Genomic DNA, 23,984 nt, shown 5'->3' on the forward strand with positions numbered 1-23,984 from the left:
GGGAGCGGGCGGGCCGGCACCTCCTCCCCGCCCCGGCCCCGCCTCTCCCCGCCCCCGGCGCGGCGCGGTGCTGGCCCCGCTGCGCTGGGCTGCGCGGCGCTGGGCTGCGCGGCCGGAGCTGCGCCCGCCCCCGCTGCTGCGCGGAGCCCGCTTTGTGCCGGCAGCCGCGGCAGGACGGCGGAAAGGTAGGACGGCTCCCGCGGCCCCCGCTCGCTCCCCTCGCCGTCCAGGCAGCATCTCTGACCCGGGCTCCGCGGGCGGGGAGGGAAAAGAGGAGGCAAAAGAGGGAGGGGAAGGGCTGGGTTCAGACAAGGGCTTTTTCTGCCGAGGCTCCGCTGCTGCTCCAGGCAGCCCCGTGCTAGCAAAGCGGTGGGCTTGCTGGAAAAAAAGCCTAAAAAAAAAAAAAAAAAGAGGCTCGCTCGTGTTCTTGGCCGGGAGAAGCACATGGGAAGAGCTGCGAGGGAGCCCGAGCATCAGGCGGCGGCGGCTCCGGCGGCTGCCGCCCCCCTCGGCTCCCCGCCGGGCCCCGGCGTCGCTGCACGGTGCGGCCCGTGCCCCGACTTCGGAAGAGCAGAAATCCGGCTGAGATCCTCCGGAGCGAAAGCCTCTGTTTGCCGTCCCGAAACTCGCATCCCTTCCCGGGGAAAGGCGGCAGCCGGCAGAGCCCGGGCTGCTGCTTTGTACAGCTGAGAGTTTCATTATTTTCTGCCTTTTAGGGTGGGAAGAGGTGGTCTCTCTCCAGACTTTGCCACTTGAACCCGTTTCATCATAGCGGAGAGATTGCATCATGTTACAGCCCTGGATTCAGTCAGGGCAAAGGCGAAAAGAGCCATCCTTCCAGATCTGTCCCATTGGCTTCCCCATCCGACCCCCTCCTTTTTATTTCCTGTCTAACGCAGAGGTTAACACCAAAGAGCCGCCTGCGATTGGTAGGCAGCGGCTCAGTTCGCAGCGACGTATTTTGATTTCTTCCACTGAGGGGTTTTTTGGAAACTCAGTTTTCACTTTGTCGGTTCTACGCGCGTTATGTATCTTGGGCGGGGGGGGATAGAGAAAACTTGCCAAAGATTTAGCCGGTAGGAAAATAATAGGTGGCAAAAGAGCCAGACAAACAGCCAAAAGCTCTGGAGTCGGAGGAGGTGAACGGCTTCAGGCAGGCAGCCCTCAGAAACCGAGGCGTTCACCTGCCCAGAAAGGCAGCGTAGATGAATGAATGCACACTTCTGAAAGGCAAGACGAGACAGATGTCAGGAACAGAGGAGTATTTAGCTGATCTCCCTTCTGGATCCTATATGATCAGTTTGATGCAAACACTTGGTGTGTCCTTGCCTGTTTTATTTATCATACTTTCGCAATGACTGATCTTTTCAGCTGAGATCCGACTAGAAAATAATACATCTCAAAGCCAGAGAGATCTAATTAAATATTGTGCTGCAGTCCGGGACTTCCTAAGCCGATGGATTCCGCTGTTCTTTGTGCAGGTCTTTGTTTTGTTCCATGGGGAAAAAAAGTCACAGCACGCTTGGTTCGGCTCTCGGAGGTATTTTCCAGAATTACTGTCTCGCCCTCGCAGGTGCCCTGTTGCTGTTTGCTCCGAATGTTACAGGGCCACTTTTTTCTTTCACGCAAATAGCAGTATTATGAAGTTCTTTTTCTCTGCTTCTTCGGGAAGGGTCAGTGCAGGGAACAAGGGAACAGCTTGGCAGCCAGATGGATCCATCCATCAGCGCTCTCCTATATGGGCACTTGGTGCCCTTCAGTCATCCCTTATGCCTCCTGGTGGTTTCCATAGGAAGAGCTGCACAATTACTTTCTCCTTTTGAACAATTCCTTTTTCCTTTTGGAACTGGCGTGAAACAGGAGGAAATCCTGCATTATAGCCGGAGGGAGAGCAGTCCTGTCTTTCTGCGGCTATAGGGCACCAGATGGGTTTAAGAAGAATTTGAAATGGATTCTGAAAAGGAGCATCTACAGTTTTCTTTGTGTGTCTGGATACCCTGTGATGGCGGTGACAAGCCTGCGCACAGAACAATGAGCAGATATTCACTGCCTTTGGTGATATGTGCCACTGTTTGGTGTTTTCCAGGAAATATGTCAGCAAAATTCAAAGTGTTATGTAGTGTTCCTGGGTCTCAGGTAGATTTTTAGATGAAAGGATTTGGAATATCTGTGGGGTTGAAATCGCAGTGTTTCTTGAAGCAGTGGCAACAAGGAGGGGTAAAATGCAAAAACAGTTCAATAGGTCAGCCATTCACACTGTTTAAAATCTTATAGCCTTAGTGGAGAGGTTTTTCATTTTCATCTCCTGAAGCTCTCAGAATTGAAGGGATACTGTCAGAGACATAAAACAAAAAATAATATTGAAATCTCGATGGAGGCAGGCTGTATTTGGTACACATATGACTAATTGTGCTATTCCTTTCAGTGGTGCAAAGAGAACCTGCTGTAAGGGCAGATCAGGAATTGGCTTTGCCCTGCTGCTCACTGCAGACTTCCTTGAGACATTGCCCCAGGACAAAGAGCCAGCAGTTCAGGGCTGGTTTATGCAATCTGGAGTCGACCAATTTAATTTCCGGCCATTTTCAAAAGTTTTGTATCTGATACGTCAGTCAATGGGAGTATGGTATCCAGGAGCCCGCCTGGTTAACCGCATTGTTCAAAGCTGCGCTCTTTGTTTTGCGAGGAGGAGGAATGGATGTGCGTTATATTCACTTGCAAGAGATCTCTTGCTGAAGTGGGAGGGTGGGATGCAAGGACTTACGCTTCCAAACTCCCATACAGTTTAGTTCACTCTATATTATTGTCAGTCACGCTAAAGCCTACTGGGTCAACTTTTCAAAAAATTTATGCATCCCTTCCAGTTACACAATTTAACTTGTTTTACATGTGAATGACACCCAGCTACTGGTATGACCCTGAATTTCCTCTGATTCACCAGTTTATTGACAGATACAGTGTTTCATCTGGCACAGGAACTGACTGACTGGGCTGGGCAGGAGAGTGTTTTACACACTCAGTAGATACGTTCCAGGTGAATATACTCTAATATGAAATGTTGTTAGGCTCACAGTTGAGCTTTAAGACTCAACCCCCCCAAAATAATAGAAGAATTGATGTCAACCAAAGGGCTAGAGTTACTGTGAAGTCTGAACCAGGACTGAAAAAGCTAAGTCTTGAATGTAGTCCTCCCATTCTACGTCTATTAAGGTTATCTATTGAAATTCAGGAGGATTTAGCTTTCCTACTATGAAGCATCCTAAGCTGGCCTTAGAGCAAATATAAGTTTTTAATATCATACCAGATGTCTTTTTGGGGAGTGTCTGTATAAAGCAATACCGAGAATAGTCTGTCAGCACTATGAGCAGGTAGGAAAACATGCAGCTGCAATCACACGGGGTGACCCTGCATGCGGCGTGCAGGTGTTACACCTGTGTGACTGTCGGACTGCACCTACCCATCTACCTATACATGAAGGGCTCGTATTTATATTGCATATGCAACAGCACTGTAAAATGCTATGTATAGATTAAATTGCTCTTACTCTCTGATTAAAAGTTAACTCTTGACTCTCCAGGTCATGAAACACGTGTTGATGCTAGTAATGCTAATGAATAGTATTGCAGGAACATGATCAGGGTTTGTGGAAAGGGGAGATATCTCATAGCAGATAACAAATGAACCTTTTGGGACACAAGCCCTAATTCCAGAGATATGGTAAGAAATGAAATCCTGAATGGCAGAAAAATAGAGTTGTCTGCCGTCCATTATCCCTCTGCCACCTTGACAGAAAGTCGTTCATGAAATACAAGGCATAGTAAGATTTGAGTGCTCAAGGTGCTGAGCACCCTTAACACATAGCAATGTCCAAATGAGCTGATGGTGATCATGTCTCTTAGAGTAGCCCTGGGATAATACACTAGGCTGTGAAAAGGATGAATCAATATCTGTTGTATATTTTATCACTGTCCATCAAGAAATCTAGGAAAGAAACTCCTAAGAGGACTTTTTTATAGGTTTGGTTTTGTATAGGTACTGCTCCTTACATGTAGTGGTATCTTAAAAGTTGATGGTGTATATTTGGTGGTAAAATAAGCAGAACTGCATAGGACTGTTCTCTTTAAATCTCTTTCCTAAACTGAAAAAGAAAGAAACATTGTTAAAAAAATCAGTGCTTTATTCCTTTCATGGTGACATAGTGGTGGGATTTTTTGGCTATCTGGGGGATTTCTGCTGCCAGCATCTCTGCCATCATGTCTTTTTGAGCTGAGTGATAAAGGCTGTCTTTCTCTAGGACAGATGTTGGTAATGTCCTTATTGTGCCAAAATTTTTATGAGTACAAAATGCTGAATAAAAATATTTCCATCCATTAATAATAAGTGCCAGAAAAGAGTACACAAGTGGTTTCAAATTTAATCTGTAATGTAGCTGATGCCTCAAAGATAACAGCATTTTATCCCCAAGAAATCTAGCACTTTGTGAGGTAATTGCTATGAGTTGCATTAATATATATTATTCATTAGGGGACTGTTATTATATCATGTTTGTGAATTCCCCAAAGTCTCTTATCCCTGTCCTCATCACATCTAAACATTTATGGAAAACAAGATTTTGGTGTCCTGCTCGACTGACTGATGTTCTAGCTCACTGAATTTATCCTGAGCTCATAGCCACTTTTAATGAGCGTGCTTGCTTGGTTCATGTAAAATGAACAAGTTTGGGGAAAGGAGCTTAATTCATGTATTCGCATTATCTGAGATAGCACTCCTTCACAGAGAATGCGTAGTGGTAGGTTATCTGAGTTTTGCAGAGAAGCAAATAGTAAAAGCTCTTAGAAGCAAATAGTAAAAGCTCTTTAATATGCCGCTTTCATGCTAAACTACTATGCGCCGTCTTCAAACGTATAAAGGCTCAATATCTGGCCAGTTGCTGTGGGTGGCTTTTTTTGTCCATTAAAGTATGTTTGAGTGTCTCTTTGAAACTTATCTGGTCTCTCATCAGTTACACATGCTTATGGCATTTCTGTTGTTCAAAACTGGAAGAGAAGAGAAGGCAAGGTAAGGAGGGAATTTCCGTCTTAGTAGCAATTAGTGGATCCAGATTTTATTTAGCTGTAGCATTTCTTACCAGGAGCAGCTGCAAACAGAGAATTACAGTGTGACCTTCACAGCATTTCCTAGTGCGGTCATCAATCAGATCTGGCAGGAGCTTTATCGCATCTATCAGTGTGGCTCATAAGCCACATGCTGTCTCGTCTGGGGGAAAAACAAACAAACAATGGGAGCTACTGTAGGTTTTGTTTAACAGAAACAACCAGGAGTGAGCTTTTCCCATATGTGCCAGCTTTGTAGGCAGATTGCAATTTTTACTGTGTGCTGTTGGGCTGATTAATAAAATATGATGATTGCAAAGCAGTGGAAGAGTCTTCCACTAAGTCTCAGTGGCACTGGCAAATCGTTCACAAGCCGTTGCAGCTTCAGCCTTTCGCAGTCGATACGCTCCAGTCTCATTCTAATCCCGAGTGTTATTTTTACTAAGGAGTTCATGCAGTTAGATTATTTTAGGTGTTTTCTGTACACATAAATGTTAGTGAATAAAGAAGTGTTTTCAGACTTCTCTGAGTCTTATATGAAATACCGTAGCTTTCTCAGATTAAGCGGTTTGCTATATTTTGTGGGAATGTGGCTGCCTTCGCAGGCTATTCTAGGGCTCTTTCGGAGGCAAGTTTATAGTGTAGTGGCCAAGGTCGGCCCATCAGCTGCAACATCCCACTTTTAAGCATGCAAAACATTATTAACACCCTGTAAATGTTTTGTTTGTTTGGTGTCTGTGGGTTTGGTTTTCTCTACTGACCTTGGTCTGGTTTTGGAGTTTTACTGAAATTTAAAACATTTTGTGTTCTTAGATGTTTTTTTCACTGTTACACCAAGTTCACTGCCTTTTTCAAATTCCTTTGCTCTCCTTTTCTTGCCAGCTGCAGTAAGTACAACTTTCTTGCCTTCCTTTGCAGGGCTCAGTACGGTGACAGGTTGTCACTTCATGCCTGGCTTCCTTGCAGGCCAAGTCCTAGCTGACGGCTAGATGGGAGAGCAAGAAGCAATGTGGACAGGCAGAATTGCTGGTGTGTAATTCTAACTTCCTTCATGGGCATATGTTTGTGGGTATATCTGATACATACAGGTATATATGTAGATGTATATAGATATATGCAGAGAGAGTGCATATATGTATAGGTGGTATATACTAGAGCTGCCTTTGGCACACAGGTTTTCTGAGAAAAAAGGCTAATTGAGTGCACCTTCAGTAAGTTTGCAGATGACACGAAGTTGGGCGGGAGTGTTGATCTGCTTGAGGGTAGGAAGGCTCTGCAGAGGGACCTGGACAGGCTGGATCCATGGGCTGGGGTCAATTGTATGAGGTTCAACAAGGCCAAGTGCCAGGTCTTGCACTTGGGTCATAACAACCCCATGCAACACTACAGGCTTGGGGAAGAGTGGCTGGAAAGCTGCCCAGTGGAAAAGGACCTGGGGGTGCTGGTCGACAGCCAACTGAACATGAGCCGGCAGTGTGCCCAGGTGGCCAATAGCATCCTGGCTTGTATCGGGAATAGTGTGGCCAGCAGGACTAGGAAAGTGATTGTGCCCCTGTACTTGGCACTGGTGAGGCCGCACCTCAAATCCTGTGTTCAGTTTTGGGCCCCTCACTACAAGAGAGACATTGAGGTGCTGGAGCGTGTCCAGAGAAGGGCAATGAAGCTGGTGAAGGGTCTAGAGCAGAAGTCTTATGAGGAGCGGCTGAGGGAACTGGGGTTGTTCAGCCTGGAGAAAAGGAGGCTGAGAGGAGACCTTATTGCCCTCTACAACTACCTGAAAGGAGGGTGTAGTGAAGTGGGTGTTGGTCTCTTCTCCCGAGTAACAAGTGATAGGATGAGAGGAGATGGCCTCAGGTTGCACCAGGGGAGGTTTAAATTGGATATTAGGAAAAATTTCTTCACCGAAAGGGTTATCAAGCATTGGAACAGGCTACCCAGGGAAGTGGTGGGGTCAGCATCCCTGGAAGTATTTAAAAGACGTGTAGATGTGGTGCTGAGAGACATGGTTTAGTGGTGGACTTGGCAGTGGTAGGTTAACAGCTGGACTTGATGATCTTAAAGGTCTTTTCCAACCTAAATGATTCTGTGATTCTAATAAATAGATATATATTTACTGTTATACTACCAAGTAAAAGGTTAAGGCCCTGAGCCTCAAACTGGTAATGTTGATGGCCAAGAGCGGGCTATGATCTATAATTTTTGTGGTTTTTAACCAGCCAATTCTTGGTAGAAGCTACCTTGGTACCAGATTTGGGTAAGGAAGCTTGAAATGCCATAAGAAATGTGCAATAGCAGGTGCAAGGAAAAAGCTCATAACATGTGAAATAAGTTTAGCAAAATGGTTATCTACTTTGTCAGGAAAAAAATCACGTGAATTGGCTAGCTGGCTATGGAAAGGATGACTTTTGTGGTTTCCCTCTGTGTGTGCCGTGTCAGCTTGACAGGTTTTATGGCCCCGGCTGCTGAAGTGGCACTAGGCAGGGCAGCGGCCGCAGCTCAGCCCCTGCCCCAGAGACCAGCAAACCCACGTGGAAAGGAGCCTGCCCAAAAACAATGCTGTGCATCATCTGTCTTCAAACGCTGGAATCCCTGAGGATTTTGGCAGCCAAGGGGAAGGGTTTGATAGACAAACATCCTTGGGTGGTTTTAGACAGTGCTGTCAGCCACTGCGTGCCAGCGGTGCCCGTCCTCACTGTTGAGCCGGCATCAGCCCCTGAGTCCCAGCCCAGCATCTCTGCCCGAGCAGGAGTTGGGGCCAGGAGAGGCTGAAACTCTGGACCACGAGCTCCAGCAGCCAGGCACCGCGGCTGCACAGCTGCTTGGTAGAGGGGTTTTAGAGGCCAAAGCCATAAGCTGTCCCGTTCCAGCAGGAGGATGATGAGGAGAGGGGAAGCTGCCACCCCTCGGGAATGGATTCCATCCCTCGGGGTGGAATCGGCCTCGGGAACTGAGTCCCATGTTGTCATTCGGGGCCTCCTGCTTCATGAGCACGCAGCAAACCAGCTGGCTGCCTGCTGGTGGCGTAGACCAAGCGAAAAGACATAATTTCAGCCCTGCAAGCAGAGTGGGCTGCAATGAGGAAATGATAAAATGTCAGGAGTTGAAAATAAGATAGATAATGTAAAAGGCAAAGTCATTAGATAAGGAGAAGCAGGGCTGCTGAGTGTCACGGGCACGGGGGTGGCCAGGAGCTGAGCTGCAGAGGGGCCACTCTTTGATGCTGTTCTGCTGCTGGGGCTTAGCATAGATCAAACTGAAAGAAATTGCCCCTGTGGAGAGCGGGATTTATTCTTGTAAGCCAAGTCCGTACAAGGGAATAGAGTGAAATACTTACTGGGTGTTGTTGCTGGTAGGAGGTACAGACAGAAGAAAAGAAATACCTGAAAATGTTAGGAGCTAAATGATTTTCAACTCTGTTAACACATAACATTATCAAAAATACCCTTTGGAAAATGAAAAGATCTGCTTCTTGTGGGGGGGGAATATTCAGGGTGAGGAGCTTCTGTGAACATACAGAGCTCTTCTCCTTGCTGGATCCATCTGTCTGCACCATGTGTTTGCCATTAGGACCATGAAAAGCTGCGAGTCTCCTTGGACAGGGGATGATGGGTGCATGGTGGGTCCTTCAGGAAGAACCAGGAGAGCTGAAAGGAGATAGAGGCTAGGTCAGGCCACGGCATTTTGTTTTCAGCTTAACAGGAATGAAATCCACCCTGAAGAGTCTTGGGGAAAATTCTGGATGAGGGCCAGTGTGAATAATGCTGAGTGCAGATGGGTGGGACCCCACCTGGTTACAAAAACAATCCTATTTCCAAGGTTAGTTAGTTCTGCTGAAAAAAGGGATATTTAACAAGTAAGGTCTCATTTAAAAGGAAAAAAACCTGTTGGAGACCTTAAAAAAACAACCAACCAAACAAACCCCCAAACCCTAAAAGTCTCTCACTTCAGAAATTAATGAAAACAAGCCCCCAACATGCAGACAGCTGAAAGCACACACCATAAACCTCAGACAAACAAAACAAGTGTCCTCTGGGGAAAGGAAGAGCTGTTCCCTCTCTGGGAAAGTTTGTCTGTTCCTGTGGCTTGTGAACTTTTCATCTTCTCTGGGACTTTCTGCTGTCCTCGGTTCACTTTTGGCAGCTTCTTGGTCTCCCGCACTTCTTTCCCTGGAGCTCAGAGAAGTGTTTGTGCAAGCGCTCAGCTTTAAATAAATGAATCATCTTATTTGATGTCGGTGAGATTAGTGCTTTGGGTTGTGCGGCGTGTGTTTACGCTGCTCTGCTGGATGGGAACGTCTGCGGACAGGAGTCGGCCGAGGTGCATGAGTGTGCCCACCCCACATCAACCTTTCTGATCGCAAAAGGAGCCCTCCCACTGACCTCCACTGCTGCGGCTTGGAGCCACCAAGATACCTTCCACCTTGTGACAGCCACGTCCTGAGCCTGATCTCAGAGCTGATCTGGATCAAACCGTATCCAACAAGCCAACAGGACGCAACAGTTAATTTTAACCTGACTCAAGTCCCAATTAGGCTCTTGGTGACTGCTGTTCCCGTCTGTCTGTCTGCAATGACTGAGCCTCACAGCCTCTCAACGCTGCAATTTCCTTCACATCCCTTTGGATCTGCTCCTTTATTATTGTTTACAAAATGCCAAGTCTAGATTTTGCATATGGGGAAAATCTTGCTGAGAGCTGTCAGCCCTTTAACCTCATCTTCTCCAGATCTCTCATTTTTCTCTCGTCTTGCTTATAGTCCAACTATGTAACTTCTTTTAAAAGTAATTTGAGTGTTCAAAATAAGCTATACTGAAGGCTTCCCTGTAAACAGTAGCTCTCTGTACAACCTAAAGGCAATTACAGGTACGTGTAGAAGGCCCATGTGACTGTCTTCCCCCAAAGAAACAACTGAAATATTGATTAAATTACAAGGAAAGCAAAAGCTGTCTTGAAGAGGTATGATGTTTGGGGATTTTTAGATTTCTTCAGCCCTTTTCAACTCCTTCAACTTCTTTTTCCTGCCACAGTAATATCTTTTTAAGGATTATGGGACTAGCTCTGCTGTACTTGCACTTGGGGATTCCTTTCTTGTTTATGGTCAGCACATCTACGGGCTCCAAGATCTAAGTGCAGACTCAGATTGCCCAGAAGTTTATTGTACTTTATGAGAGCAAAGGGTGAATTCAGTCTTTGAGACTCGGGGTCATTTGGGCTAGGTTTCCTGATATACCAACCCCTACAAATAAACCAGCTGTTCTGGGATTGTTACTATGCCAGCTTTAAAGAAAAACAACCAAATAAAGAAAAAATACTCTGCCAAATAGGGATCAAACCTTAGCTTGGTTTGAGTGTGCTTTAAGTAGTCTCAGTCTTTGCATTTACACTAGTTAAGTTCTTTCCTGTCAGGGAGGTGACTTGGAAGCAGTGTTTATGAAAGAGTCCAGTCCTTTCCCTGTACATCACTGGGAAGGGATGCTTCCTACTGAGGTCTAAGTGCTTTCTTCTGTGAGTCAGGATCTGAGCAACCCAGAACAAGATCTAAATGTGCATATCTGAAAGTAAAGATAGCTGAAATGAAGGTATGCAGCTTTCGTAGGTGTGACTGCGGAGCTGTTCTGGGCCAGGAGGCATCACCTGGATGGTGCAGTCACCTGGCTGAGCCAGGACCAAAGTTGCCCAGAGACAACATAGCAGGAATGTTCCCTTGCTTGAGCTATAGCTTGAACTATATATATATAGCCAAAGAAGTGTGTGCCCTTCTAGTAGGTTGTCATCAGTGACTTAGAGAGTACTTGGTACCCTAGAGCAGCTCTTTACATGTTAATAACTCATAAAAAAATTAATGACTTCATGAGGTGGGGTGGGGAGTAGGAACTGGAAATGGCAGATGCTCAGGGCGCAGAGGGAAGGAGAGAACTGACTTCGTCTCCCTGAATGCTTGAAACAAATGCATAATAAAGCTGTAAGGATTTTGGTACACTGGTCATTTGTGTCATCAGCCCTGCTAGTGCCTCAACGCTCCTGAGATTTCAGTACAAAACTGTAATCCATCTTCACTTCAATCAAGTCCATAGGAGGGAGAGTAGTGTGTAAGAATCTTACAGCATCTTTTCCCTTTTCTTGCTATAGTCACCCCTGTTTTATAAGCTTTCATCTTAACTCCTGCAACTCAAATGAGTTTAGGAACACTCCTAAACTCTGGGACAAACAAGCATTTATCTGCTTTACCTGGGAAACGTAGTTTTTGGAATAACGCTAGGTGTTATATGCATAGGACCATTTGTCACACCACTTTTGAACTGCAGTTTACAGCAGTTATCTTACCTTCCCCTTCTGTCGAGCAGTCTATGGAGCAAACATCTCGCCTGCTGGTTTCCAGCCCTGTACTCCTTATGTGAGCAGTGTCACGTAATGCTATGCTATTTGCTATTAAAATGACAGACTGCACTCTTCTCCCAGTGAGCCAGCGTAGGAGAGCCGTGCAAGTTATCTCACTGATGTGAGACGTGCTGGGACTCTCCACACATACGTGCACTTTTCTTTGATTGCATTCACTGGGGTCAGCTATAGGGGGTCATGACCATCCTGGATCAGTTCACTTCATTACAGCAGTCTGCTGAAATAATCCTTCCCCTATTCAGTTCAGCTGCACCCAGTGCAATGAAGTAACTAAAAGTGTGTGTATAATTCTAGAAGGCTCTTATCAGCTCTGGGAGGGGTGGAACTAAGCATGTCTCTGTGTGTACCATAGCACTTCACAGGGGTGGTTTTGCTACAGTCAATAATAAAGAGCATTTTTGCATAGTTCAGAAAGGCACAAAATAATATTGAGCAACTGAACCTTGTGATAATAGAGTCTATCAGGGTATAAATACATGAAAGCAGACAAAGGGCATGACAATAAGGTTTTTCCTTGGATTGGAGAAATTGTTATTAGTGGCATAATTCTCCAAAATTGTAATTATTGGACATTTTCTGAGGTAAGCCAACCTAGGAAAATGTTAAATTCCTTTTGCCGTTGTTTCTTCATTACAGTGAGAATTTCTTCCCAATGCAATTTTTGTAAGGAGGAAACAGATACTCCACATTCACCAGTGGAAGTTGTCCAAAGCAGAAGGGGAAAATGTCATTTCAAACTGTTAAGAACAGAATGATAAAAGCCACCTGGAAAAATAAATGTTCAGTGGTTGCTGATTTCACATGTAAAGTGCATTTTCCTATGGAATTATTGTTTATACTGTAGTAAACCTAATACAGCATTCAATAATTTTATTAATTTTTTAATTTGGCATTGTAATCAGAGTGATGCCTCTTTCTTCCTGTGCTTAAGAAATAGCATCCATGCCCAAAAGGACTCTTCCTCTGCCTGTAGGCAAGTGAATTTTTGTCACTGACTAATAAGAGAAAGATCAAGAACTTGGGACCCTAATAATAGGACTGCTGGGAAATCACTGAACGCCAGCAGAGAGCCCTTTGAGTGAGAATTTTCATTGTCTGCTGCCATTATCTTGTTTTACATTCAGCTTGTCTGCTGGCTTGCAACTAGTAGCGAAGATTACTAGAATCTAGGCTTTTGAGGATACCATTATTTTCCTTTCTTTATGTGATGGCACCATGGAATTATGTCATTGAATTAAAATTCTGATGGTGGTAGACTGTGTATCCTGGATGATTAAAAGCTTCGTCAGCATAAAGTTGCATGTTCTTTAAGGATCAGAGGGCTGCATCCCATCTGTTCCATGTGTGAGGGCTAAGAAATGGCATTATTAAGCTAGCTAAACAACTGTGAAATGTATAATAAGACTAGCAAAGGGATTGATTTGGGTTGTTTTGTATTGCCCTAGCTTCTTTATCTTCCCAGAGGTTTTCTTCTACCTTCTTCATATGTGCACCCATTTTCAGAATCCTTCAAGGCAAGAACTGTGTATTCTGTAAGATAAGTATAAATAATGTGTCGCCACTCTTTTGCTGTATTGCTATTGTAGGATTTTTACTAAGATACGTGTTAGGTCAGATTGCTATCAGTTTCCAGATTAAAAATATTAACTTCTGAAGGGAAAATTTAAAGTGGTGTGTTGATTGTGACTGATAGCTGCTTTTCCAAACACATTTCCAAATGACCATCTATCAGCATCTACTCATACAGGGCACTTTACAATGTCGGGTGAGCTTAATCTAACTGCATCATCCAAAGATGACAGTATTTCTGCTGAACTCAGAAAACATTAAACTGGTTTGTCTCCCCAGTGAAATCACTGCAGTTGTAAATACCTACCCCAAAATAATAGTATTAATTATTATTTATGTTTATGCTTGTTCTTAAGCAAAAGCCTGCCCCATCCTGGGGATTTTTTGGATTTGGCATGTATTCATGACTGAATGGTACCTTATCCTGTATATAATTGTCTGCCATCCCTCTTTTTTTTTTGCCTTGCCTTACTCTGTATTTGATCAAATACCTGCACCTGTTGTGAACTTTCATGTGAGAGGAGATGATGATAGAGTCAGTGACAAATCCTGACAAACTGCTTTAGAAGAGAAATGGTGAGAAAGTCCCTCCTTGTAAGAAATGAGACCAGAGTGCTCCAGCATGGTGATTTTCAGTCCCACAATACACAGTCTTGCCAATGGGAATTTGTTTGGGTCTGCTTTCTTATCAAAAGACCATGGACAGCAATTATGTAGGGAATTTAATTTCAGATTATTTTCAATCATAGTCCTTCAAGGACAGAATGCAACTCAACATGTGCAACCAAAGGCAAAGTGAAGCAGAGGGTAACCAACTTGGACATTGATCAAAGAGGAGAATTATTTCAAATAGTAACAGGACAGATTTGTGAGATAAATGCATTGATGCTTATCTACATAGAATCATAGAATCATAGAATGGTTTGGGTAGGAAGGGACCTTAAAGATCATCTAGTTCCAACTCCCCTGCCATGGGTAGGGACACCTTCCACTAGACCAGGTTGCTCAAAGCCCCATCCAGCCTGGCCTTGGACACTTCCAGGGATGGGGCATCCACAGCTTCTCTGGGCAACCTGTTCCAGTGTCTCACCATCCTCATAGGGAAGAATTTCTTCCTTATAGCTAACTTAAATCTACCCTCTTTCAGTTTAAAGCCCTTACCCCTTGTCCTATCACTGCATGCCCTTGTAAAAAGTCCCTCTCCAGCTTTCTTGTAGGCCCCCTTCAGGTACTGGAAGGCTGCTAGAAGGTCTCCCCGGAGCCTTCTCTTCTCCAGGCTGAACAACCCCAACTCTCTCAGCCTGTCTTCACAGGAGAGGTGCTCCAGCCCTCTGATCAGCTTCGTGGCCTTCCTCTGGACTCGCTCCAACAGGTCCATGTCCTTCTTATGTTGGGGGCCCCAGAGCTGAAGGCAGTACTGCAGGTGGGGTCTCATGAGAGCGGAGCAGAGGGAGAGAATCACCTCCCTTGACCTGCTGGTCACGCTTCTTTTGATGCAGCCCAGGATATGGTTGGCTTTCTGGGCTGTGAGCCCACATTGCTTGGTCATGTTGAGCTTCTCATCAACCAACACCCCTAAGTCCTTCTCCTCAGGGCTGCTCCCAAACCATTCTCTGCCCAGCCTCTATTTGTGCTTGGGATTGCCCCGACCTGTGTGCAGGACCTTGCACGTGGCCTTGTTGAATTTCATGAGGTTCGCACAGGCCCACCTCTCAAGCCTGTCAAGGTCCCTCTGGATGGCATGCCTTCCCTCCAGCCTGTTGACTGCACCACACAGCTTGGTGTTGGCAAACTTGCTGTGGGTGCACTCAATCCCTCTGTCCACGTCGCCAACAAAGATGTTAAACAGCGCCGGTCCCAATACCGACCCCTGAGGAACGCCACTTGTCACTGGTCTCCACTTGGACATGGAGCCGTTGACCGCAACTCTTTTGAGTGCGACCATCCAGCCAATCCCTTATCCAGCGAGTGGTCCATCCATCAAATCCATGTCTCTCCAATTTAGAGACAAGGATGTTCTGCAGGACAGTGTTAAATGCTTTGCACAAGTCCAGGTGTAGAAGAGTAGTAATGGGATATAGAAGGGTAGTGATGGGATATATAACTGCATTATTCAGTGTACTGCTGGGGCTGGAGCTAAATCGACATGGCTGAACTTGTGTTGGTAGTTAGGAAAAGCAAAGGTACTGAGTGCAGTGCAAACCCTTACCCTGCTTACCCGTGGGACTTGAGGGAATAGGCATGTTGTTTGTTAAAACTATTTTCATTATGTTTGTGGTGGCTTGTTGCATTGCTTCTTCCTGATACATGGGTGACAGCTACGAGCCAGAAGTGCTTTCTTTCCCTCCTCCCTTCTCTTGGGACAGCAGGATGAAATCTTTCATTTGTACGTCAAATCTGTTGTTTTTCACACCAGAGTTTTGAGGCTGGGAGAAAAAGACCCGTGATGAGGCTGCGACAGGAGGAAGCCAAAGTTAGAGTGAAATGAGAATGCATTTTTATGAAGTAATGTTACATTTACTAATCTTGAACATTAGCACTTGGAAATGTGCTTTCTAACTGAGGAAAAACAGTTTGTTTTAATCTATTCACTTCTAAATTAGGACTCAACTATTGGTACTTGCAAGGCACTAAGAAAAGCACTCACTGGACCATCTGTATTGAAAAAATGGGAATGTGAAGCTAAGTGTCATCATATGTTCACAAGTCCTGCCTGTCCCTGGTGCTTGTAACAGCAGCCTCATGTGCATGCTGAGTGAGTCAGAAACCGAGGAGACTATGTGAGCTCCGCTGTGGCTCCCAATGGTGCCGGTTAATGTGTACTTCAGAAAATGTAAGTCTAGATATTTCTCTTACTTCTATTCTCAGTAAAAGTGCTTAAGCACAGGTAAAAGATGACATAAAAATGATAAGTGATAATAGCACTATTAAATATGTGTGTGAATATAACATATGACTATATGTAAACAACTTTCTGACTGTATTTAAATAGCTTTACTGTAATGAGAAAGCTCTTTTTCACTTTCGTATTAGTAAACATGGGATCAGATTTTCAAATTAAAGGCATGTGAAAGCCAACAGGCATTTAGGTGGGATACATCCTGCCAGACTCGAGCCACACACGGGAGAGCAGGTCTACAGCTGAGCTCATTCCCTGTAGACTTCCCGTACAATCAGGGGATAGAAATCTGCTTCTCTAGGATGTAATTAATCTGATCTGTTCTAGATGTCTCTTTTAGGAAGCCTAAATTTCTCCATTGACTGTGCATTGAGCCTAGGGCAGCTACCTGAGATACAGATGAGTACCTCATAAGCATTGGCATTTAGTCAGAGGAATGTCACCTCTAAAGCTCAAATGGTCTGCCTCCCTCCTTTCAACCATATGAAATGAGTAATTCTTCTGAAGTAAAAGAATTTATTCAGGAGGTTTAAAACAAGGTGATCGTTCTTTGGATTTGCACAGATAGGTGAATTATTTGTACTCTTAATTTAGGTTTACTCAGTGCTTACAAAAAAGTCTGTCATAACATCTGTGCGTGGCTCCTTCAATGCTGTGAAGACTCAGGGGACTCTGTGAAAACAGCCTTGAAAAGAGAGTGGAGATGCAGGAATGATGACCAAGACAGATTCTTGGAAAATGAGTTTTATGATATAAAATTGTTAGCTGTGTATTTCTGAGAGTTGCTGTATGATATTAGTTCTCTCTTTTATGAGAAATTTGCCATATTGGTCTCATATAAGATCATTCGTATACCAAATGTCAGTTCATTCAGCTGTGAGATTTTTATTTAGACTGCCGTGCTTAGTGCCTTACTCATTAAGATGTCTTGCGTTGGCTGACTGAGGCTCTTAATCTTAAATAGACCAAAAATAATTAGTTTTATTACTACTGTTTAAAAAAAGAAAAAATTGTGCTGTCAAATCACAGAAAAACATATTCTGAAGACAGAAAAAATGAAAAAGAAACTGATTGTGTAGTGCCTTGGGAGTCATTACTTGAAGGTACATGGGAAACTAAAGCTAGAATTTGGGGAAATGTTGCTTGTGTCCTTGGAAAAGGTGCCCATTGGAGAATTTCTGGGAAGGAGAAGCATCTGGGTTTAACCAATAGTTTACTAATCCATTTCAACATGAATTCTACATCTGAGTAGTGCCAGGGATTTGGGATTTTGAAAGGAAGTCCAGGGAGGACCAGTGGCTTGAATTTATTACCAAAACCTGATTTTTTTATAAGCATACTTCAGATTTGGACAGGAAGTATAGATATAGATATAGATAACTGAGAAATATGGCTTTCTTTAGCAGAAATCCATATATAAACTACTGTATTGCAAGGTGATCTCCATAAAGGCTGTTTTTTAACCAAAATTTTATTTGGTTTGGGTTTTATTATATACTATATACTATATTCTATATTAAATACATTATATATATTATCTGTATATCTCATTCTCAGGTAGTTTAGTAGAGCAATCATTTCCATAGAATTTAGTGAGGAGATTTACGTAGAGATGGCTGGAAACTGTAAACATGCAACAGTACTCAAATGGCTCCAGTAGGAAATGAACACCTATAAAAATAGAGTTTTGCCCATGAGACCCAATCAAGCAAAGTTCTTTACACATGTGTGTGTTTGCATTTAAGCCAATGGGAAAATTCAGAGACTGAAATATGTCTGTTAATGCACCAAAAGGTCAAATAAAACTGCAGACCTAGAAGATGCAGAGCGCCTTGTGAAGCTCCTTCGTCCTGGGGTTAACTGCACCCGTCAGGCAGACAGTGTACATAACCCATGTTCTGTATTTCTTTTCCTGTTGATATTTGTTTACTGGCATCAGCCTTTGTCTGAGTTTTTGGTGCTGTTTAAGTCTTAAAAAAAGACTTAAAAATAGTTTATAAAAAAATAAAAATAGCTTTATAAAGAATGTAGTTCTTCATCTCTGCTTCAGGCTGAATAATTGCTATCTGGCTACATCGTGCTTATAATACCTACTGTTGGTGACCTCCCAGAAGGATTCATTATTGTTTGAAATGTGATGATTATTGCTGTATTGTTTTACCTAAATAATTTTTGTTGAAAGAAAGAGATAAGTTAAATATTATTAGGAGCTGGAGAGGTAGAGCATTTATTAGAAAGTGCTATACATAAACACATCACATTCACTCAAGTGTACATGACCACATGGTTGCTGTTTAGTTTAGGCAAGCATGCATTTACATGTTCTTTACAAGGGCTTATGATATGCTGAGCAGCTGGAGTTTATGTTAACATTCTGTATTAACCACAAAGGCAAGACAGAGCTAAAAGAGGGCATCAAACCTTGGTAGGTGTTTCAGTGCTTTCCCCGAAACTGTACCCAGATCCCTAGCAAAACACCATCAGTTGCTACAGATGTTGGCAGAAGATATCTGTAGTACATATTCACACAACCCTCCTTACCTTACTATTCAGAGAACTGGTGATACCTCTTACAAATAAAGACCTTAGATACAACAAAATGTACAGGACTGGGCAGGGATTAAGAATTTAAGTGCAAGGAACAACCTTCTGGAGATGCCTCCCTTTCACTGTTGACCTTGATTTGGAAGAAACTGGTTTGTACCGGCAACCATATAGTATATAGGTGCTTATACCTCTTCAGCTCATGAGGATATTAATAAATAGGATTTCTTGACTTAAAACTAATTTGAAACTAGTCTTCTCCCCTGGGGAGTAGTGAGGTCTGACCTAGTAATCTAGTAAAGTATATTGCTAGTGTAATTCTGCAATAAAACCATATACTGTTCAACAAGCCTATGTCAAGAGAGCACAGGCTCTCAGTTTCAAAAGGGTGGATGCATCTAAATTGTTTTTCTTCAAGCAGCCTCATTTGCTGACCACAAATAAATATCTGGGGAGAATTGGCCCCATGAGATGACTAGCTATTAGATGACTCCTCCCCCTTCTGTTGCTATAACACTATCAATATGTATATGTATATATATACGTAAAAATATGTACTCCAGGGGCTCCTCTTGGGTCAATGAAGGATGGCTGAGAGAAGCCATGCTGTGAAATGACTCTTAAATCAACCCTTGCACTGCCCTGTCTCATCTCTGGCAGTGAGATTCCCGAGTAACATGTATACCCTGGGTCTTTGCAGTGGACCTGATTCTTTTCCTCCTAATTTAGGCAAGCTTCCCCACTTTTTGTGAGTCCATGATGGAGCTGTGGGATTTTGCTGGAGAAACACTAAGTAAAGTTAGATAGTGCTTCCAGCTGAGGAATTGTTTTAGCTTAAGCTGTGGCATTGGAAAGACACAGTTACTTAAACTGTGTTAAGAACAGCTGGTCTTATATATGAATGCATATGTATGTAGTCTCTTGCATTAACACTTCTGCACGCATCTATACTGTGTAACAGACATTCATAGATGAGCAACTAGAAATACAATATTGTCCATAACCTGTTGCAGTGGAATTCTGACAGCCTTCAGGAGAGATTTCTTCCTATCATTTCAGATACATTTCCATTTTCTCATATATTGGAAGCACCAAAGCTTTCCACCTTCCCATACTCTGTCCTTAAAGGGTATGGGTTCTTTTTTTTGGTTGTTTTTTTCTTTTTTACTTATTTATTTATTTACTGCATTCATTTTCCATGCTGCTTGTGGATTCCAAAACCTTGCCAGGAGGTACTTTAAAAATGCTGACTTCTCTTGGTTGTTACATGTCACCACAAATCAAAATAGGTGTCATCTTTTTTTCCCATAAATAGTTTTATTAAATTCATCTTACAGTGTAAGAATATGTATGTGTTGCATGTTATTATTACTGCTTCTGTAAGGCTTGAGTAATATGTTTGAATGATACTTCTAGGAAAAAAGAATGTAGAAGGAACTGTATTGTACTCTATTTCATCTGGAGAACAATGTCCTGAGAGGTAAAATACATCAAAAAAATTAAATAAGTCCCCTTGAAATGGAAGATGTGAATACCTCTGTGCATTCCTCCATTATAACATTTGCTTATCCAGTTTCAGTCTCTTCTGTTTAATTATCAGGTAGAAGCACAAAGTAAAAAGGATAAAAAGTAAAGGGTAGGTGTGGTGCCCACTGGTTCATTATTTTTGTAAAAAAAAAAAAAAAAGTCTCTACTGATGTTGTATTTATTGACCTTAAGACAAATTTCAGAAGGGAAAACAATCTCCTTAATGTAAAACATTAAATACTACTGGGCTGTTTAATTCTCACAGAAATATTCAGAATGAACTTTACTACTCTTTGCATGGTTGCTTTGTAGTCTTTAAAAGCACAGAGCTGCATTGTTATCAGAGTAGCTAATGCTTTCCACAGAGATGCAGGATAACACCCCTGCTAGGAATGCACTGCCCCAGGGAGGAGAAAGCTAAATGTGAGCCTACTTGCAGCTATTGCGTTCATTTGAAAATAATTATAACATTTAGGCTATTGGTGACATTGCCTCCAGTAATTTCAGCAGTTTAGAGTGCCTGAGTGTGTTTCACATATAATACACACAAGTATTTTGCATATGTGTTTAATAAATACCATTTTTTACCTTCAAGTGTTTTGTTACGATACAGTCTGTGCAGCCCAAAATTTCTGTGTCCGAGTCATGCATGCTCCAAGAAGCTGAGTATACTGCATAATAAAAATATCCTTATTCTTGCTTCCACATAGCTACTGAGTCCTACACACAGATGAAATCCCACAGGAATAGGGGCTCTTCTCTGAGGAGCTCGGGGTGAGCTGCAGCTTTCCTGCCATACCCCGCGTGCCTGACCCAGGAGACAGAGATGTTTTCTCCCACCATTCGCCTCCCGATAGCTGTCATGCTTCCACCCACAGCAACATGAGGAAAGTCACATATGTACACATATATTTGTGTGTGTGCAGATATACACACACACACATACATATGCATATATATAGGACTAGACCATGTGCAGAGGTCCCTTCCAATGTTAACCATTGTGTGACATCTACACCAGAGACTGTTTGTTCCACAATAGCTTTAAGTCGAAATGTAGGCTGCCACTCAAAGAGACGATCCAACTCATCCTCCCTTCCTTGCTCGAGCCCTGCCTGGGCACCAGCAGAAGCTCCTGCAGGCAGGCGGGGAGCTGGCTCACCCCGTGGCTCAGAAATGCTCATGTTGGCCCAAAGGAAGGCATGAAAATGAAAGATCAGAGTTGAGATCAGCCTCTCAGCAGCAGCCCAGACATAGGTTAACTTAAAGTTTTTGTACAACCGCAGCTTGCAGGAAAGGCAGGGAGGAAAAAAAAGCAGAAATAACCATCTAATTTGAAATACAAACATATTTGCACACTTGTACATGCTTCTTTCACTTGTACAGACTGCGCTGAAAGTCATCTCAGTATCTCAGAAAGTGACTCTCCAGTTACTGTTTTCTCAGAGCATTGGTAACTTGTTTTAAGGAGAACATCCAGCCTGGCCTAAGGATTGCAGGTTCTCTAATTAAGAAATAGTTAAGCTAAAAGCACCCCGTGAGCATCTTGGAAGGGAAGGAGGGAAGTGGAGAGAGCATCAACAGGAGTTTTTTATTTGTGTTCAATTGTACATGTCATCCTCTCACAGAGTGTATTATTCATCTGATGCTAATCTAAAAGAAGTAGATTAATACATTTTGAATTTAAACTCTTAGCAATGTCAAAATTACCTTTTTCTAACTTTTCGGGGTGTATTACTTGGATGATATGTTACAGCTAACATCTAAATAACTGCTACTCCATGACAAGCATCAGACAGATTCCTTAAGAACTTGATTTTTTTCCTACTTAAACAGCACTCTGCATGATTAGATCTAAATCATTAATGAGAAACACTTATTTCCTGTGAAAATTATATCATGTGATAAACGAGAAAGAAGAGGAGAGTCTTGGAAAAAGATCAGTTACTTGAAGCTCTGCACAGGCTTCTTCACTAGTAAACGTTTGAAACCCTACTTGATTAAGAGCTCTGGCGTACCCTTCATGGCCAACTGAAGTTAATACTACCCTTGCATGGCTGAACTACTTGTGATTCAGCTGCTGAACTGCTGTGGCATTTAAATACTAACCAGAATTCAGGATCTTTCACATTAACATGACTCTTTCAGCCACAGTGCCTCATCAGCTGAAATAAGACCGGTGCAGCTTCCATACATGGGGAGGAGGGAGAGTGATACCCTTGGCAACTGTGCCAAGGTATGTCCAAGCCCTAGGAGATCCGTGGCATTCTTTTGAGATGAGCTGATTTTGAAGGGCCTGTACAGCATCTCATCCTGTAAATATTCTGCCTCTTTTTCCTCCTGCCCCAACTTTTGTAACAATTCAGGACATACAGAAAGGAGCCTATAACCCATTATCTCCACTCTGTAATTAGGCTTTGTCATGTGTCCACTTCTTTGGAACCTACGAATTTGTCATATTAGTAAAGCAATGCTTCCTCATCCCAACCTTTTTTACCATGAAAGGATAAGGTCAGCTGGGCTATGTATATATTGTCACTGTTAATACTTCAGACAGACGCAGGCTGTTTCTCTGATTAAAATGATGTGCAGTAATACCAGGAGGGGATAGATTATGTCATGTTCTTTCCCCCAGTGCTGACACTGTTACTCAAACATTACTTAAGAAGAAAAATAGCAAGTCCAGGCTGAAGGCTGTTCCTGGACTCCTGAGCACCTAATTTGTATCATCCATTTGCAATCCTTCTTTCCATCATTCTGCTTCTCATAAAACTGGCTTTTATAACATGGAGGAGGAGTTAGCAGGTCTTCTCTAAAATCTTGGCATGTGGGAAGGGGTCTCTCAACCTGGAGCAAAGCAGCTTCTTCAGACAGCTACCAGCTGGGATGTTTACAGCTCTTCTGTTGTCTCATGCCCAGATGATAAAAAAGATTTATTATTCTAGGCAATTACGGTGAGTTTTCCCCACTCGTTTTTCATCTTTGGTACGATGAATTTGGTGATGAAACCCTGAAGACTTTTTTTTGTGTTGCTTATACAGAGGCTGAAGGCCAGTATCATCATAAAATGTCATCCCTGCCCCTCCCCTCCATGTTTTTAAGTAACAGAAACAATTTAAGGTAAAAGTAAGTGGTATCTTTCATTTTGTTGCATTACCTATAGCAAGAATAAAACAGCTGTATGCTCTGCAAGATGTCTAGATGTGACAGCCACATCTTGGCCAAGTCTGAAGGATTGATGTCATGCTGTTGCCAGAAAAACAGGCAAATGTTTTACTGGGAGTGTGTCTGGAAGAGATGTGAAATGATTCCCCGGGCCCACATAACCTTGGGAAGGCGTCAGCTGGAGCAGCGTGTCATGTGGAGCGCCGTACGTGAGGGGTAATACGGACCCGTGGAGAGATTTCAGAAGAAAGCAACAGGAATAATCAGAGGGCTGGAAGATGCAGACTGTGAAAGATTGGTGATGGGATTTCAGTTGTTTAGCTGAGAGAAAGCTGAGGAGAGACATGATAATAGTCTTTGAATATGTTAAGGCTGCTACAAAGAGAAAGGGAATGTGTTTCCCGTGTCTTCTGTGGACAGAACCAGAAAAAATGGGCTTAAACCTCAGCAAAGGAGATGGACAGTGCACATTAGAAACACTCTTTGTTATGTTAGCAATGGCTGAAGGTTGGACTTGATTGCCCGCAGAGGTCAAAGGTTGGACTGACTTCCATCAGGAATGAGAGAGGCATAGCTGATCTCACCTTGGATGAGAATGATGAACATCACTCCCTCGCTGTTTCTTTCAGCCATATTCTTTGGTTGAACAAGACCTATTTATGGTGTGTGCATTCTCATATTTTTCTAAGCTTCTCCCACCCAAAAGATCGATTTTTCCTCTGTTTTTGAGTAATGGCTTTCCTCAGGCTAATGCTTAATGATGTCTTAACAAAGTAAACTTAAACATAGTGAAG

At 43.2% G+C, this 23,984-nt stretch overlaps 1 protein-coding gene across 5 annotated transcripts in view; it reads left to right on the plus strand.

Moving 5' to 3' along the window:
- The first annotated feature begins 42 nt into the window (after positions 1 to 42).
- AFAP1 (actin filament associated protein 1) overlaps positions 43 to 23,984 on the plus strand; it is a 122,111-nt gene continuing 98,169 nt past the window's right edge. For 2 of the 5 annotated variants that reach the window (XM_072863256.1, XM_072863259.1), the window contains exon 1: positions 15,868 to 15,888. The gene's annotated coding sequence lies outside the window, so the exon portion shown is untranslated. Of the gene's footprint in view, positions 186 to 15,867; positions 15,889 to 23,984 lie in introns of those variants that run through there. The other 3 variants (XM_072863257.1, XM_072863260.1, XM_072863261.1) reach the window with 3 other exon arrangements.

Source organism: Ciconia boyciana, chromosome 5, assembly GCF_034638445.1.
Source record: "Ciconia boyciana chromosome 5, ASM3463844v1, whole genome shotgun sequence".
In the NCBI taxonomy this organism is placed as follows: domain Eukaryota; kingdom Metazoa; phylum Chordata; class Aves; order Ciconiiformes; family Ciconiidae; genus Ciconia; species Ciconia boyciana.